This window comes from Nyctereutes procyonoides, unplaced genomic scaffold (assembly GCF_905146905.1).
Source record: "Nyctereutes procyonoides isolate TBG_1078 unplaced genomic scaffold, NYPRO_anot_genome, whole genome shotgun sequence".
Classification (NCBI taxonomy): Eukaryota; Metazoa; Chordata; class Mammalia; order Carnivora; family Canidae; genus Nyctereutes; species Nyctereutes procyonoides.
The window spans coordinates 32,249,724-32,262,007 of NW_026575048.1; the positions used below are offsets into that span (position 1 = coordinate 32,249,724).

Below are 12,284 nucleotides of genomic sequence, written 5' to 3' on the forward strand. Positions count from 1 at the left end.
GTCTCCAGGATCACTCCTTGGGCTGAAGGCGGTGCTAAACTGCTGAGCTACCTGGGCTGCCCATACTTCTTTTACTTCTGAGCTCATCTTGCCATCATACTTTACATACTTTAGATTTAGATTTTACATGCAAGTTTTTGACCTCTGTATCAATGGCAATTCAGTATCTTTGACTGATTCCAAGTCCTATTCCAGGAAAAAGAAAAGGCATCAAGCAACTATTACTTTTAAAAATTCCCAGGCATAAACTGAAGTCTGAAGAACCACAAGCACAAAGCAAATACTAGATTTTTATGGGAAATGGAAAAGACTTATTTGTATCTCTAGGAGATCAGAGCAACCTTGACATTTTGGTAACAGCTAAAGCAGTGTGACACTGCTTCTAAATTGTGGTTTGCAGTTTTTCATACCATTGAGTTATCTACCCAGCAATATCATTAAAATTTCTGGATCAGATCTTGAAATCGCATTCATCATCCATTCTACTCCATCCCTGAATGACCGCTTTCTCCTAGAACATCATTCTACAGAAGGCTGAAGTCACAAGATATTATCTCTTTGAAAAAATAAAATCTATGGACAAATGACTTTGAGCAATACTGTATACCATAAAGAGTGCCTAGATATTCCCAAGGCAGATTGTTTTATTAAAAGCTCCAAGAATCAATTTACCTAGGTTTTTTGTAGTGTCCCTAGTTTGTTCATTCATCGAATTATTTTTAGTCTATAGCCCATTAATATATTATACATCTTATTTGGTGAAAGACTTGGTAACTATTACTTTTAGCTGCTTTTCCTTGAACACCTACTCAGCCTCATTTATTCTTGAAAATAGTCTTTTAGTTAGGGCAAGCATATGTTTCAGTTTGCCTGGGACATTCCCAGTTCTTTGCTGTTGATACAGTGTAATTATTAACAGTTCTCTCTTTTATTCTCAAGAATGTCCTCATAAATTGTATAGACATTTGACCTGCAAGGTGGTTATTATTATTATCTGAATTTTATTTTGAAGGAGGCTCCAAGCCTAGTGTGGAGCCCAATGCAGGGCCTGAACTCACAACCCTGAGCTTGAGACCTGAGCTGAGACCAAGAGTCAGATGTCCAACAAACTGAGCCATCCAGGTACCCCTGCATTTTTTCCTTTTGCTTGCCTTTCTACAGTTTACCCTACCTACTGCAGTCAGAATTAACTTTAAACAATGTAAATTAATATATTTCATTTCTCAGTCCATAATCCTCCAATGGATTCCTAGTACCCTCAGAACTAAAGTCCCACAACCGAGTCTTCCCAATCTTGGGCTTCAAAGACCTAATAAATTGGCTGTTAGCTATATCTCTGATGTAATTTTTTTTTTTTTTTTTTACCATTCCTATTTTTTATGCAGCCTCACTGGGCTCCTTACTGTGTTTGTAGAACAAATCAAGTATGCTCCTACTTCAGTGAGTCTATACTTGCTGTTTCTTCCCTCTCTTGAAAATCTTCCCCCTAATCATTCACATGACTTGTGTCTACACCGTATTTAATTTTCTGTTCAAGGTCATTTCCTCCAACCACCCTATCAAAAAATGCTTTCCTTCTTTTTCTCTATCTCTTTATCCTACTGTACTTTTATTTGGTGTAGGTATTGTTTGAGTTATATCTCTAATGCCCCACTTATATTAGCACTGTGGAACCTCCATTAAGGTGTATGTATCCTTTTTATATACAATTTCTACTACGTTCAGTTCTTCAACACAAATTGGCAAAATAATTAAAAATGATTACACATACTTTCTTAGAAAGAAAAAAAATTGACATAGAAAACTGACATTTTAAAACAATGTTACCAATTTTTCTTAAATCTCTCCAGTCCTACGTGCTTTGATTAGCAAATACTCTTTTGACATGCATGCAGTCTTTTAAAGAACATGGATTCAATCTGTGTTTTGTTTTTGAAAACTGATATGTAATTGAGCCAGAGACAGTTGGAGACAAAAAACTTTCTAAAGATCAGCGGGTAAGACTCCTAGTAAGATCGGGAAAATACTCAAGAAGAGAAGCGTTCCTTTGAATTCTTGACTGGGTGTGTGGACATCATCATGCCCTTTGGGAGCTACCTCTGGCCCACCTAGCAGCAATTTCAATCCTGGGGCCCATCTCATCTACCACACAGGAGGGGCCTAACAAAATCTTAAGAATAAGAATATACCATCCAAGGGGAGCTGTAGCTTCAACTTTCCTCAACTCATAGCAGTAACCTTACTGGGATCCTATGCTGAGAAAACTTTCCTCTGCAGAGACTGCTGGCCTAGGGGTCCTAGGGCTCTCTGACCTCTGGGCCCAGCCAAGACAAGCTGTGGTCTCAGTTTCATTGTGTTGCTGAGACTTTACCTCTGGTGACAGACTTGCCATTTATTTTGAGAAAAACATTTATAAGCCTGGGGCCTTTTGGTCAGGCAAATTGCATAGATGCATCTAATATCTTATTTTAAAAGAAAAAGGTTTAAAATTGTTAAGACGAGAGAGAGAGAGAGAGAGAGAGAGAAGAGAGAGAGAGAGAGAGAGAGAATCTTTCATTCCCCCACTCCCTACCCCCTGGATTTAGTAAGTGGCACAGGTTTTGGTGCTGTAACCAGGGAATCAAAGTATCAAGGACCTTCTTCTGTCTTCCCACTCTGCTTTAGTCTTCATCCTAAACCAAGCAATTACCATGAAGCAGCAAAGGTTGTCTTCATGATGTCCAGACATTATCCTAATATACTCAAATAGAGATTGAAGGGAAAAAAAAGAGCTTTGGGACATATATTCTCTATATTACTTATTTCATCTGTGTTCCCAAGAAAACATGGGCCTCAATTTTGGCTTTGGGATCCAGGGACTGAATTTAAGTTAAGTATATAATGTTACTTAAATTTAGTTTCTTAATAATGAAAATTTTGGTGTCTGGTATGTTTTAGTTTTTGTTTTGTTTTTGTTTTTCCACACTCTGAATTGCTCAGAAAGTTTAGTTTAATGAATTATCATGGCTGTTTACTCCTGATATGGTTGTTGACTATTGATAGTTAAAAAAAAAAATAAAAACGTGACCTATTAGGACTTATATATTTATGGGGTCAGCAGGAGCCCCACTTTTTGCCTGCCTCTGATCTTATTTGCTTTCTCTCTCTCCTACCTGCATCACGGTAGATATTTATCTATCTAAGGCAAAAGAATATTTAAATTAATAGTAGCAAAATCATCTCTGGGGAAACAATAAGATAAATGATTTTGCATGTGTGATAGAACAAAATAAGTGGTAGAGAGTGGATTTGACCTTTATTCCTCTGCATATGCATGATAAAAAGAGGAGAAAAGAGGTAAGTTTTCATTGCATGCTCTTCACAAAAACAAAATAAATAAATAAGTGGCTAACTCCTGTACAATTTGTATTGCCATAGTTATGATATATTTAATTATAATTTTCATAAAACTAATACATAATTCTGCAATGTTGTATGCTAAATTTCTGAAGGTCCCATGCTTATAAGCATAATTTAAAATGTAAGCTGAATGTCAAGTGGAGTTCCTGTTCTTCATTTTAGTTTTATGAAATTGGAATTTCAATACAATTTAACAGGTATGTGAGATGGGCCTCTGAATACAATACTAACTTTCATGATTCTTATCTCATTTTATACTTTTTGTCTAACTCATCTTTGTGACATAACAGTGAAGAATGGGGGAAGTATGTCAAAACCTTTACACGTTTTTATTGAAACACAGTGTAATGAACAGAGAGAAGAAGAGGATGGAATATAGTCACAAAATAATAATTTAACCTCTATGTCTGAAAAATGTCCAGTCAGCATTGTAAATGTTAGCTTACAAAGAACAATCAATATTATTTCTTTTTCAGGAATGTTAAATATAAACATTTAACATTAATGAATAATATTAAATATTAAATAAATATTGGTTCTTATTATAGTGCAACAATAAGTAAGCACTATTTTAAATGACTAGCTTACTCATTCAACAGGTTAAACTAAATGAACAGTAATCTGAGAAGAATAACATAGCTTGTTTTTCTTACCAGACACTATACTGAATAATTTTCGACATTACTTTTTATCATACATTAATTTATTTGTTTCCATTTGTAAAAGGCCAGCAAACAATTGCGAGACAGTTGTAACACAGAAGCTAAGCACAGGCTTCAAATCCTGCCTCTTCTATTTACTTGCTGTGTGACCTTGGGCATAGTACTTAACCTTTCTATGTATCACTTTGTAAAATGGCTGCTTATCTTACAGAGCATTTGTCAGAATTAATAAATTAATATATGTGACTTGCTTAAAAGCATGCTTGGGAAATAATAGAGCTCAACATATGTCAAGATAGTTACTAGGAAACGTGCTCAGCATGGCATTAAGATGCATAGTTGGAAGTTAATAGATTTGTCTGAGTCTAGAATTCAAGGCTTTACTTCCCCTCCCAAAAAATACTTTTTATTTCATAGCATGTATTTTATCTATATGGGTAAAACAGCAGTAAAACTAGGTAGGATTTAGAAATTGTTTGTAAAATTATATTTCTTTAAATGAAATTCAAGAATTGCTTGCAGTTGATATATATGATCATATATGATCATATATGATCACATTTTTTTTTCTCTCCAGGGGCAAGCTGCTGAATAGACTAAAGGACTAGACTTATAATTACTACTATATATTATTATTAATCAGAACATAATGCATTACTCTGAATAGAGTAACTATTCAGTGGATTCTTCTATTTCTATCTAAAACACACCTTTACTTAGACAATGATTCAAGAAATGTCTTAACTGGTACCCTTTTCTATTTATGATACTGGTTCATTTTTGAAATTGATTTTGTATGTCTCTTAATATTCATGAGTGAGTATATATCTGTATTTATTTATTCTTGATATAAACGGACAGTTTCCAGGCTCACCTTCATGGTAAGATTTGGAGTAAGAGAGGAATTCAATGCTCATAATCAACAGTCAAAGAGTATATTCATTTAGTGCCTCCCAAAGGCTCAGTATTAGTGCTTGGTTGATTTTAGAAACTGGGTTGAAAGGCAGGCATTTAAGAATTCATCTAGAGGCACTTGAAGGGCTCAGTGGGTTAAGTGGTTAAGTGTCTGCCTTTGGCTCAGGTCATGATCTCTGGGTCCTGGGACCAGGCCCGGTGTGGGCTCTCTGTTCAGTGGGAAGTGTGCTCCGGGCCCCCACCCCCGTACCCCCACTGTCGTTGCTGTGTGTGCTCACTTTCTCTCAAATAAATAAATACAATCCTTTTGAAAAAAAGATTTCATCTATACTCCTCTTGAAATGTGATCACTCTTCTATTTGGTGTTTCTAGTTTCAGAGACTTCCTCAAGAGACTAATTTGACTTTAATATTGCTTACAAGGATGGTACCACCATTTATTGGTCACTATGTTAAACTCCTTGTTTGCATTTTGTTACTTAGTCCCTTCACTGTGGTTTCTGCTGTTATTGTTCACAACTTACAGAGAAGAAAATGGAGGTCACAAAGATGATGTTACCTGTTCAGGGTCACACTGCCATGAGTATATTGAAGAGCCAGAATGAAATTCAAGTTGTCTGATTCCACCTACCCACAGTAGTCAAACTCTGATTGCTGCTTCCATCCACTACCTTGAATTGTCTTCTGTATCCTGGGCTGAAAACTAAAAGTTTTAAATTTTATTTACCTGCATTTAGCCTAGACTCATTCCTTGCAGGGTTTGGACAACCCAGTCTTCATTTTCCACTTAAATAGAAAAAGTCTGTGGCTCTACATATCATCATATTTTTTGCCAGTGTTAGTTTCTTATTCATGTACTTTGATGTGTGATAAATTAATATATCTCCTGCATAAAGTCATGCACCCTCTTTCTAAAGGACTTGCCATTTTAGAGGGGCAAAAGGCAGGCAGCCCAGGTGGCCCAGAGGTTTAGTGCTGCCTTCAGCCTGGGGCATGATCCTGGAGTCCTGGGATCGAGTCCCACATTGGGCTCCCTGCATGGAGCCTGCTTCTCCCTCTGCCTGTGTCTTTGCCTCTCTCTCTCTCTCTCTCTGTGCCTCTCATGAATAAATAAAATAAAATATATTTTTTAAAAGGCAATGATTTGCCTATTCCTTAGAAAACTGTTGCTATCCAAAATTAACAAGCCCTTTCAAGATGGCTATTTGAAAAAAAAAAAAGATGGCTATTTGATATTTGCTAAAACAATATAAAATTCCATTTAACATCTGTAGTTCAAAACCATAATGTAGCATATACATCTATTCTTTATATTTCAATAATTGTGGCTAGCACGCATATGTTTCAGGCTAAAGAAATATGAGAAATGTCAAATAGATCCATATCAATCCTTTGGCATAGAGAAAACTTCTTTTTAAATGTGCTTAAACTTCTAAAGAGGAACTCCTTGTCAGCCAAGATTACATCAATAAAACTTTCAAAGAAATAATCTCTTTGGGAAAGAGCTCATTTTTAATCTTCAGTTGTGGTTCTGTTAACTCCCCCTGTTGAAATAAATTGAAGTGGTTACCACTTTTTTATTGCCAAAAGGAAGTGGTTCTTAACCTTGGCTGTGTATTTACATTTCATGGGGTAGATTTAAAAAATAAACTACTTTTGCCTGGACCCTATGAGCATATGTAGTTCATCAGAGGTGTAGTGTAGACATGTCTCATCCCAAGTGATTCTCACGTGCAGGTAAAGGTGAGAAGCATGGGAAGAAGTTGATGGGATAGGAAAAGCCCCTTTTCTCCTCACTGGCACTAAAGTGCCACAGGAATTTATTCCTTTCTTGCTACTTTATATACCTTAAAACTACCTTTAAAATTTTCCTCTGTCACAGAATTCTTCCAGTATCTTTCCATTACATTTGAAAACACTGTATAATTTTAAGATTAAGAAAGAAATGTAGCAGGGCACCTGGGTGGCTTAGTGATTGAATATCTGTCTTTGGCTCAGGTCGTGATCCCGAGGGTCCTGGGATGGAGTCCTACATCAGGCTCCCCGCAGGGAACCTGCTTCTCCCTCTGCCTGTGTCTCTGCCTCTTTATATGTGTCCCTCAGGAATAAGTCAATAAAAAAGAAGAAAGAAAGGAAAGAAGAAAGAAAGAAAGAAAGAAAGAAAGAAAGAGAAAAAGAAAGAAAGAAAAGAAAGAAAGAAGAAAGAAAGAAGTGCAGCAAGAGCAGATTAGTTTTGATCAGAAAACCAAATGATCTGGATTCTAGGGAAACTTCACCTACCATTGATTAACCTCCGAGAAACTGTATCGCCTCTCTGATATTCACATCTCTTCCTTGGTCTCATGTCTTCCGTCACTTTTAAGGTTCTTGAAATCATCAGTGGTTTGTCTGAGACCAGTCAGTCTGAGACTAACCATTGAGAAAATTTTATTTTATTTAAAGTTCCCAAAGGGATTTTTAAAAAGTAATGCTCTCATTTCCTTGAAACTTAATGACCTTTCTTGTGGGTCAAAATCTTTCATACCTCTGGAAAAGTAAACCTCTACTCTTTCTTTCATACCAACTCCCCTTTACATATTCAGGTAAGCTGTTTTCCATCAAAGCTCCTAAAAGCATTTGCTCTTCCTGATCATTGGAGTACAACCGTCCTGGCCCAAGAGCTATTCTGACTGGCCCTGTCATATACATGTGAACCTCAAATCTGTGCTGTATGTTTTTAGATAAATTTTGACTTCTTTATCATTCTTGGTTACCATGAATTTCCTTCATATCTCAGCTAACTATAGCATAGGGCATCCAAGTCTTTTTATTTTTCACATAAGACTGTCAATACTCCCAATTCTCTTCTCAAAATATGACCTTCCCAAGATTTTCTGCACATACGACTAAGTGCTTAAGAAGGTGTAGTCAAAAGGTCAAGTGGTTTAACTATCTGTCAATTTTTTCCATAGATATTTACATACTATATATAAAAATAGTAATAAATCTTTCTTTATTACTTATATTACACCTTCAAATTTGCTCGCTAAAGAAAAACAGGAGTAGGCATGTCTCATGAGAAATGTACACTTGAAATGTACTTGGCAGTAAGCAACTGAGAAAACAGCCAATGATGTCATATATGCATTGCGTCTGGTCACAAATACTAGTGACATAATTTATAATAACCTTTTACTTATTGAGAATTTCCCAGACTCCTGCTGTGCTGTTCCTTTCAAAAAACTGGTTGGTATGTAGTGTTTAATTAAGTGTCTTAAAGCCATCCTTTTGTAGGCCTGTTCCACTTTAGCCAAAGTTATGACAACTTGTCTCTGCTGGTTTAAAAAAAGAAGGCATAGTTTATTGCCTCTCGCTCTCTCAAAGTTACAGAATATTAGTATTTTTAAGTAAGGTAAAATAGCCTATTTAGAGATGCATGAAGGGTAAGCTTCAATGTGCTGTTAATTTAATGTGTTGTCAGTGTAAATAACCTAGACATGAAAAGGAATAATTTGATAAAAACACTCATGTTTTAGTATTATAATTATTTTAATAATGATGAAGTATTATTATTGGAATAGAACCATGTTTTCTCCTTCTCTGCCACTTTTTTTGTATTACAGAACATTCACAATTTGAGAGAACCCACTGCATAACTATAGTCATTTTACATATATCTCTTAAGCCAATTGCTTTTCCCACTATCTGATTTATCCAAAGGGCATCTCCTTGGTCAGTATTACAAATCATTTTATTATTTTCTTACACTTGTTTATGAATCATTTTGCATGTTATGCTTTGTCATCAGGAAAGGAAAAATCACATTCAATTTTTCTTTCTTTTTTTTCTCCCTCTCATGCTCTATTAAAAGATTGAAAACCTAAATAATAAGGGAGTTCAAATCATGTGTGACATATAGACACATTATTCTCAACAAGAGAAATTTTAAATTCACATTTCATTTTCTTGCGCAAAAATTATTTTAATTCAATCTTGGAAAAACACACACATTTTACAGATATGGCCTATAAATTTTTCTCTTGACTTTTGTGAGTGTTTGGTAATAGTTCACAGATTTTTGCCAACAATTTTAAAAAGACTGCTTTAATGATCTAATTATTACAATTTGCTAGTTAGCTAGAGTAGCATTTCAAAGTATTATTGATATGATTTGCCTGGATTAACCAGTATTTTAGAAAATAGACTAGAGTCATACATATATACTGGTATTGTTTTATATACCAGTATATAAATATAATATTTATAACAATATAAAAAGTATATTGTTTTATACTTTTAGTTTGGATCCCTGAGACAGACAGCTTTTGTGGTTCTGCCACAATCTACTATTCTCAAACATCACTTACAGTTAAACTATAATAATCTTTGGAGAAATCTCTCCTCAAGTTCGTCTGTTTCCAGTCATTAACAAAAAGGAAGGAAAAATGTTAAAGGTACGGAGAAAAGTCCAGTGCGTACAGCTGGTTTCAGCAATTTCAACTTGCGCAAGACCCGTGTTTGTGAAAGCAACTCAAGAATCTTTGAACAGGATGTAATCAACCTCCGATCTGCTGAGAAACACTGCAAAAATGACTTCCCCTGCCAAAAATAATAATGTCGTTTACAAGCAGCTCTTCCATGTCTAAGGAAGAACTAGCCACACGTGTGAGTTTATACTGGCTTCAGAGGAGCAAGCAAGAAGGGCAAATCCCACCTACCCCCGCCTAAAATACTCAGTAGCAGAACCCACGGGAATCTGTGGCCCGTTCCAGAGGTGCTGGCAATATCCAGGAAGATTCGTATCGACAGAAATCCAAATGGTAAGTGACCCCAGGACAAAGGGATTATATTTGGCAGCAATTCTGTGCTGTCACTTTCCCTCTGCAACCAAGCTGCCTTGCTTTGTGAAGGCAGAGCTGTTAAATGCCTCTTGGTCACCAGCCCCAACCCAAATCTTTCTTTCTTTTTTTTTTCCCCCATTTCAAAATATCATTTGACAGCTTCCCTTAAAGGACATCAAGAGCTCGGGAGGGAATATTCATGAATGATCCTTTAGATAAGTTTCATCTCAAAAGCCCTGCACCTACCTCTGTCAAGTCTGGGCTGCTCAGTCCGCATGAGTTGGATGTGAAAAAAGACCCGGGATGATGGCTTCTCCGAATTTACCAGAAAGAAAGGACCTGGGATGCTTGTCCTTTAAGTGTCTCTAAACATGGTTTGCATAGCTGGATCTCTGCTTATCTGTGCCTTTCGGCTTTCGCTTCCATACATGGATCTGTTCCCAACAGTAACTCCAAGCTGTGGAAAAGAAGCTATCTGGCAGCTCTCCGCTTCATCCAACACATGGACGATAAAAATACACATATAGAGATCCTTCCAGCCAGGCCCAATTCCCACCCTGCCGTCCTGCCACTATGCCTTTTTGGAAATACACTTTCAGATTGGCATTTCTACTCCCCAGACGTTTAGAGAACAACCACCCTTCCCCTAATTCCCACACAGGGCTTTTAGGATGTGGGTTTGCTTCACTTTATGAAAACAGAGGCACAATTATAGTTCCTTACCAGGGTTTTCATCCTTAAAGATTTTAGCAATCAGATATGTACAAGACCTGCACAATGTTTAGTGAATGGATGAACATATAAATGAATGGTTAAACGAATGGACACTGTATGTGAATGAATATGATACATATTTATTGTATTTATTTAATTAAGAGTAGTTGTTAAAAAAAATAAGAGTAGTTAACATTCTGAATTATTTGTCTTAAAGGATCGGGTAGGACCAGAAGGTCAAAGTAATCAAAATCCCTAAGACAGAAGGAGAGGCCTTGTTCTTTCTTAAACAGCTGCTCATTTAGGATACGGTGGCAGTTTCTACTAAGCTACCATCTAGTATATAGTTTGAAATTTAATGTTAAAGAATATACACTTGGATAGACTACTAATTTCTACATTTGTTAACTGTCAACGATACTTTAAATGACACACAACTGTGACCTAAGTTTCAAGGATGGGGTTGGGGAAGGAGTCCTGCTCTGGATAATAAAGATGTAGGTGAGATGCACTCCTTCAGGGGCCTGTGGAAACTCCACTTAGCCTTCCAGCTCCTGGAAATTGGGCTTTTCCGCTTTAAAATTTCTCTCTTTTTTCTCAGTCTGTTATTACTCTTGTGTGTATGTGTATGTTTGTGTAGGTATACACATATATGAGAGAGAATTTCCAAGTGGCATTTTTCCATTCACCATTTTTTTTCCAAAGTCATGTTAAAACTCTTATAGGATCTCCTGTCTGAAGAAGAAAAAAATCAATTTGAGGTATACAGCGATAACTCATTTTCTTGTGTACTGAAATGGAACTAGTTTGCTTAAAACATTCCAGAGGAAAAGGGGAGGGGTAGATGAAACAAGATTGGCAAAATGATAACCATCACAGGTGGTTGAGTGGTCAATAGGGAACTCATTATATTATCCTCTCTACTTCATGTACGCTCCAAAATTTGTACAAAACAAAAGAGAGAAGAGTACAAAATAGATATATTAATGGTAAGTTTGAGGAATTCTAGATTTGTGTAATCTCTGCATAACGCACTAAGGCTGGAACAAGAGGGGGCAAGTTTTTTTTTTTTTTATTAAGAACATTCTGACATTCAAACCTCCCATTCCCTCCCTTTTTTTTTAAGTATATTCTTTTCCTTTTTTTTTTTAATTTATGATAGTCACAGAGAGAGAGAGAGAGAGAGAGAGAGAGAGAGGCAGAAACACAGGCAGAGGGAGAAGCAGGCTCCATGCACCGGGAGCCCGACATGGGATTCGATCCCGGGTCTCCAGGATCGCGCCCCGGGCCAAAGGCAGGCACCAAACCGCTGCACCACCCAGGGATCCCCCATTCCCTCCCTTTAATCAGGCATCTATATGTGTGTGTATGTGCATATATATATTCCATATAATAATACATTTTATTTTGTATAATATCTATACAATGTATCATATATGCTTAATAATGTATTATCAATATAATAATATATGTCCTATATAATAATATATATATCAAAGGAAAATTAAGATGTGATATATTTTTAAAAGATTTTATTTATTTATTCATAAGAAACAGAGAGAGGCAGAGACATAGGCAGAGGGAGAAGCAGGCTCCTCACAGAGAGGGGAGTCCAATGTGGGACTGAATCCCAGGATCCCAGGATCATGACCTGAGCCAAAGGCAGATGCTCAACCATTGAGTCCTTCAGGTGCCCCAAGATATGATTTTTTAAAAGCTGACCAAATGTAGTTCAGTGATGGACATGGCAGATGGTGACTGCACACATAAGCCAT

At 36.5% G+C, this 12,284-nt stretch overlaps 1 protein-coding gene across 6 annotated transcripts in view; it reads right to left on the reverse strand.

The window, feature by feature from the left end:
- The window catches only part of SLC8A1 (solute carrier family 8 member A1), a 378,498-nt gene extending 368,241 nt beyond the window's left edge, over positions 1-10,257 (reverse strand). For all 6 annotated transcript variants that reach the window (XM_055327409.1, XM_055327413.1, XM_055327411.1 and 3 more), the window contains exon 1: positions 10,042-10,257. The gene's annotated coding sequence lies outside the window, so the exon portion shown is untranslated. The remainder of the gene's footprint in view (positions 1-10,041) is intronic.
- Positions 10,258-12,284: the final 2,027 nt, after the last annotated feature.